This window comes from Notothenia coriiceps, unplaced genomic scaffold (genome assembly GCF_000735185.1).
Source record: "Notothenia coriiceps isolate Sejong01 unplaced genomic scaffold, NC01 NC01_scaffold00036552, whole genome shotgun sequence".
Classification (NCBI taxonomy): Eukaryota; Metazoa; Chordata; class Actinopteri; order Perciformes; family Nototheniidae; genus Notothenia; species Notothenia coriiceps.
Genome location: NW_011369253.1, coordinates 204,327 through 211,157, shown reverse-complemented (window position 1 = coordinate 211,157; position 6,831 = coordinate 204,327). Strand labels below are relative to the sequence as shown.

Below are 6,831 nucleotides of genomic sequence, written 5' to 3'. Positions count from 1 at the left end.
AACTGGCTGCTTTAGGTACTAGTACAGTACAGTTTACAGATTATTTCAGTTCATCGAAATGCTGCACCTTAATGTTTATTTTATTATATTTTGTATTTATTTGAGTGAATATTCACAGTTTAATAATAATTAAAAACCCAACACTAATAGTTTATGTTTTGTGAGTACTAGTACAGTAAAGTTCAAATACAGATTATTTCAGTTCATCGAATGCTGCACCTTAATGTTTATTTTATTATATTTTGTATTTATTTGAGTGAATACATTATTCACAGTTTAATAATAATAAAAAATATATATATATATGTTTTGTTTTGTGAAAAAAAATTCTGCTCTACCGAAAATGTACCGAACCGAACCGTGACCAAAAAACCGAGGTATGTACTGAACCGAAATGTTTGTGAACCTTTACACCCCTACCTCCTACTGTATGTCTTTTACAATTTTCAACTTCACTTTCCTTTGACATTCATTAGTAAAATGTCATGAATAATGATGCGGCACAGCCTGTCCTCTGTGGGAAAACTACAATCCTCTTAGCGCATCTACATGCTTTACCCCTACATTGTTATCATGTGGTTTTATGTGGGCTTTATCAACGTGGATATCATTGAAAAATATATAATTTCATTACCGGCTTTTGAATTAAATTAAAACAAGGAAAACAAAAGGAAACGCTTGTTCTCCCTCACCCACCTGTCCACTCATATCACTCCGCACAAATCTCAATTAGATTTGAATCGTCTGAAAACATTTGAATTAATAATACTTCTTAGGTCTGTACATCGTCTACTGCAGGGGTTCCCGAATTGGGGGTCGCAACCCCCCGGGGGTCGCGAGATGATTACAAAATAAAAATGGAAAATTAAAAAAAAAAAAATTATAAAAAAAGATTGATTAATTTTTTTAATAATTTTTTTTGTTGAAATTATTATTAATACTAACGTTTGCATAGACATTTTGAGGGGCGGACTAGCCATCTGTATTATTTCCCCGCAACGAGGCTCCCCCTTTGACAATCCACTAGCGCAGTGTTTCTCAAACTTTCATACCAAGGACCACTTAACCAATAAAAAACACTCATGGACCACCTAACTCCACAACTATCCAAAAACAATAGGCCTGCTTACCCATTCCAACAGTATATAAGAAATTACAGCCTAATAATGACAGTAGTGATAGTGTAGAAAACTGAAATTAATTCACTAGCACCCCCCCCCCCCCCCCCTCCCATCGACAGGGGGTCGCCAGTCTCTGGCACTGTTATTTTGGGGGTCGCAGGCTGAAAAGTTTGGGAACCCCTGGTCTACTGTGCAAATCACCACTCAAACATGTAGGGTTCAAACAAAAATAGCTTAGGAAATCCTACCCAACTCTGTAAACACTGTGAAATGTTAATTGTATTTAATCCTTTAGTTAGCATAACGTTCTGGGTCACAGCATAGCATAGCTGAAAACAAACTAACAAGACTGTTAACTTAAATCCACAATGCACTGAAGACACAGAGCAGTGCTACAAATAATAACACCAACACGAATACAACCAATAAAAACTATGAATTTGATCCAATTTGATATATCCATATAACCAAACACTATTTGAAAACTATGGACTCCAGCCCAAAGATAGGACCTCCCCCTGGGTACCTTCCCTCACGATGGCCCCTTCATCCTTTGGCCTGCTGGTCCCCAATCTGCTCAGGATCCGCCGGGCCCAGCTGGGCCTGAGCTCACACTGGCACCACACGTTCTGAAGAACAGGGGATAAAGATAGTATCCTATGTTATATCACTTTCACAGCAGACAGGCTGTTACATGAAAACACAGACATGAGACGAGCTTGGTGCAAAAGCAATCTGCAAAGGAAACACATAAAGGAAAGGGATTTATTTGCTCAAAAACATTAAAAAAAGTGTTTTAATATAGAATTTAATTCCTTTTTTATGTTGCTTGTCGTCAAATACATTTGCAATTTGAGCCTAAATAATTTAACACAGGCAAAATAAAGGTTGAATTAGTGCAGATGTAATGAATTATATTATTTATTTATTGTATCATCTGTAACAATTACATATCCTCTTATGGATATTAAAAATAAATCAATGAGCATGTTTGTGTTCAGTCAAAATATACTGGTTTGACAGCAGATAGTACAAATATTCTATACCTGCTCCCTTTTTATATCATGTACTCCTATCATCCACTTGCAGCATGGGCCTATGATCAAATAGTGGAAATTAAGTCTGACATTGATATACAAAATAGGATCTTTAGTTTTTTGTCGAACAATAAGTTTACTTTTAGCTCTTATTCCTGCTTTTCAAACACGGTTTTTCATCACTTCACCAAAACACATCTGAGTTTCTGAACCTACTGAGCAATTGAATTCATGAATCCTTCTAAGAGATGAAAGAACACAACATCAAATCAAATCAAAGTTTATTTTTAAATCACATTTAAAAGCGATTTTTGGTCGGGCCAAAGTTCTGTACATGTAATAAATACTACAATCACATAAAAACACATTACTACAATCACAATAAAAGACAATAAATTACAACAGATACATTGTCTTCCATTCCTTTTTCGGTGTGTACATCTCTGAAAGGTTGTGAATGTGGGGGGGGGCAGCGCTTGCCTCTGTCCCGGGTCGTCCGGGCCAGCCGAGCAGAATAACACGGTTAGGAAGGTGTGAGCTTTGTTTCAATACATACAAATCTTCTCCTGCCTATAGTGGGCTTATTTATCCATCAGCAGCAGCACAATGATTTACTTCAGTTTGCCGTTAAAAAACACAACAGTATTCAAATAAAAGGTGTGTGCTTGTACAGCATAACATTAGGAGTTTAATATACTGCATGTAAAACAGTTTGCTTTATCAGCTATATCCATGTGGTTTAGGGGGGCTCAATTCAGAGGTGAACGCTGTTAAGCTTGAGAACATGAATCTACACATTCTTATTTAGTAGTATTAAAGAGGCCTTTTCTGGGTTTGTCTTTTCCTGTAGTGTGTTATATACTGTAGGTTCTTTGCATGTGAATGGTCTGAAAAGGCTTGAATCCCAAAGTTCCCTCCAGAATGTATTCTTCTTCTTTCTTTTTGAACATTAAAGCACATTAACATGTCATAGCAGGGGCACACAATACTAAAATGAACCTAACAATGAGCAGTATGTGTCCTCTTTAAATAGACAGTGAGTACACTTTAATATCAACTCTCAGATTATGTATTATAAATCACTATATATTAAGCACTTTAGGGGCCAATTGTTCTTAAATACTGGTCTGTATGAGGCCATATTCTGTGTTCAGCTTTCTATAATAATGAATCAGTTCCTAATGACAGAGCTGTAGTGCTGCTCTGTGCCCTGCAGAAGGCATCACAACATCATTTGCAAATACCAGCCAAACAGAAAGTCTCAGCCCCGCTTAACATTAGAGTGAACACACGTTACTGTTAATAAAGAGGGACTACACTTAATGTATGTTTAATTCATTCATCACCCTGTACACTAACAACAACCACTCAGCCCTTATTAGTTTGTTTCCTGAGGTATAACTCAAAAACATGAATGTTCCCTCCCACCTCCCAACATCTGAAGTGCTTTCATTATCAGCCATGTGAACATTAGATTAGTATTTTGAGGTGTTTGTTGTTGAAGGATGCGCTCCATGTTGTTTTGGTGTCCCACTTTCGTGTTGGTGTTGAGGAGCCGTGAAACATCCTTGATGTAGTCACAGGTAATGATTCATGCCAAGGTCATGCTGAGTCATGCATGTTGCCGCAGCCTAACATTTCAGTGTTCACATACATTCACATNCATTTCGATGAACTGAAATAATCTGTAAACTGTACTGTACTAGTACCTAAGCAGCCAGTTTGACATTATGACTTGCTTGTCATTGTATTTTCATGTTTTAAAAACATGAAAATACAATGACAAGCAAGTCATAATGTCAAACTGGCTGCTTAGGTACTAGTACAGTACAGTTTACAGATTATTTCAGTTCATCGAAATGCTGCACCTTAATGTTTATTTTATTATATTTTGTATTTATTTGAGTGAATATTCACAGTTTAATAATAATTAAAAACCCAACACTAATAGTTTATGTTTTGTGAGTACTAGTACAGTAAAGTTCAAATACAGATTATTTCAGTTCATCGAATGCTGCACCTTAATGTTTATTTTATTATATTTTGTATTTATTTGAGTGAATACATTATTCACAGTTTAATAATAATAAAAAATNGACCGAACCAAAGCTTTTTGTCGGCATTGTTCAACAAAAATTGGTTACGCTCGGGTGATGCCTTTTCAAATGAGTGTGCAAGTTTGATGTATTGCCAGCCGCGTAACCAATTTTTGTTGAACAATGCCGACAAAAAGCTTTGGTTCGGTCCACCTGTCTTTGTCCGTCATCCTTGTACGTAACTGCGAAACCAAAATGTTCCCAAACCGGAGACTTCAATGATGCTGGAGGATTTTCGAGCTCAACTGTATCTGCGTTCGCCATTTCGGCAGTTCCTCAAATTACTGACTAAATTTGAACGCATCCCTCTGACCAGCTCTCATAGTATGCCTCTCGTCCAATGAAATGACTTGCTCGCTCTATGACGCGTTGAACCAATGTGAGCAAATTACTCTGAATGCTGCGACGCAGCACCTGAGATTACTTCCAAGAAGTTGTTCACGTTCTCAATTTTTTAAGTTTAACGTTATTACTAGTCGATCGCAGCCACTGCCTGTTATCCCTTATTTTTTAAGCTAGCATAACCAGCTCAAAATTCTACTTAAGAAGACAAATGCATCCATATTCCACATGTGTGATCTTTATTTATTTAAGTTTCTTCTAGCATCATCAGGTTTTACGTGACAAAAACATTTTAAAACGTATAACATTACTGTCAGTTGTATTATGTGTTTGGTGCAGCTGTATGTAGTGGTGCAAGCTAGCAGAGGAGGTAACCATAGAAACAAAACGTAACTAGCAGTCTCACCGCAAGGGTCTTTGCACAACCTCGTGGTGAGCAAAGAAAAAAATTGCTTCTCATGTGAAATTCAGCAAAAGACACAAGTTGTATGCATCTAGTGTTGTTTTCTATGACGTTTTCCTTCAATTAGATTTTTTTTCTACGGTAAAAAAGTGTGCATAAGTAGCTCTTGCTAAAAGCCAGTAATGTAATGAGATTGCAATATTTTGAATCCTAGATAATGTATGATGTGTGGTGACACGTTATTGGACATAATTCACCTCTCGTATTGTGTTGCCACACGGACCCTTTAGTAGGGAACACCTGTAACTTCAGCTGCCATTCCTGCTAGCGCATCAAGCAAAGCAGTCATGTGTTAACCTCTCTGATATTAATGGCTAATAAAGATTGGAACTCCATTCTGAATACACCGCCTCCGACTCCCTTTTCACGGCACTACACTGGTGACCCTGACGTTTCCGAGAAAGTTTCCGGGAAATTAACGAGCATGGCTGAACGCGATGTGTTCGTAAAGCTGCCGGAATTCCGGGAGCACGCCGTGGAGGCATGGTTCGCACACGTGGAGGCGCACTTCGCCTGCCGACAGGTCCGTGACGGGGACCTGAGATACTACCATGTGGTGGCAGCGCTGGGAAGCTCCGCGTCGTCCAGGTTGGTGGGATTTATCGCAGCCCCCCCGCACCATGGCAAATATGAGGTGATTAAGGCCCTTCTCCTTAAGACATTTAGCTTATCTGCTAAGGAGAGGGCCCGCCAGATACTTGACATTCAAGGCCTAGGAGACAGCAAGCTATCTCAGCTGATGGAGAAAATGCTAAATCTGCTAGTGGGGAAGGATCCCCGGATTTTATTCACGGAGATTTTCCTGCGTCACTTACCTTCCCGGGTCCAGACGGCGCTAGCCAACACGCCTGTCACGGAGCCCCGTGCTTTGGCTGAGGAAGCGAATCGTTTTTTTCTGGCTACACAACAGCCAGGTGCAGAGACGTTAGCCGCGACGCTCAGCGGCCCATCTGCAGTCAAGAAAGCGTGGCGGAGGCCGCCAGCGTGGAGACACCGGAGAGTGCTCTTACCATGCAAATTTCGGGACAAGGGCGAAGAGATGCATCGCTCCGTGCAGCTACAAACTAGGGTTGCCAGAAACTGATCATGATCAAAATCGATTATTCGGCAGCGCTGGCGAATAATAATCGATTATTCGACCGATTTTTTGTGTGCTCATGGACTCTTGGTGGACGTTAACAATAGGCGTTTGGTTGCTGCCTTAACGTTTTCTTCCCTCGTGTGCACACTTGGCAGTGCAGCGTACAACGGGCTGTCGGGCTCGCTGTCGGGGGCAGACACGTTTCTCAGACTGTTGGCCGAGTTTCCGGACCTGTCGCTACCCACCTTCTCTGCGCTTACCACTAAGCATGGCGTGGAACATCACGTCACTACCGGGGGGCCTCCTGTCTACGCCAGGGCCCGGCGGTTGAACCCTTCTAAGCTGGCGGTAGCGAGGGCGGAGTTCGCAACCATGGAGCGCCTGGTTGTTGTCCGCCGCTCCGACAGTCCTTGGGCTTCCCCCCTGCACGTCGTCCCCAAGCCGAACGGCGGGTACCGCCCGTGCGGGGATTACCGCCGACTCAACGACGCCACTACGACTGACCGCTATCCGGTGCCGCACATTCAGGACTTTTCGGCGCATCTGGCCGGTACGGGGGTGTTTTCCAAGGTGGACCTGGTGCGTGGATACCACCAGGTGCCCATGCACCCCCTGGACATTCCCAAGACAGCAGTGATAACGCCTTTTGGACTTTTTGAGTTCCTACGGATGCCTTTTGGACTCAAGAATG

The 6,831-nt window shown here is 41.1% G+C and overlaps 1 protein-coding gene across 1 annotated transcript in view; it reads right to left on the bottom strand.

The window, feature by feature from the left end:
* LOC104964073 (regulating synaptic membrane exocytosis protein 1-like) overlaps positions 1–6,831 on the bottom strand; it is a 46,213-nt gene that overhangs the window by 727 nt on the left and 38,655 nt on the right. The gene's annotated exons all lie outside the window — the stretch shown is intronic.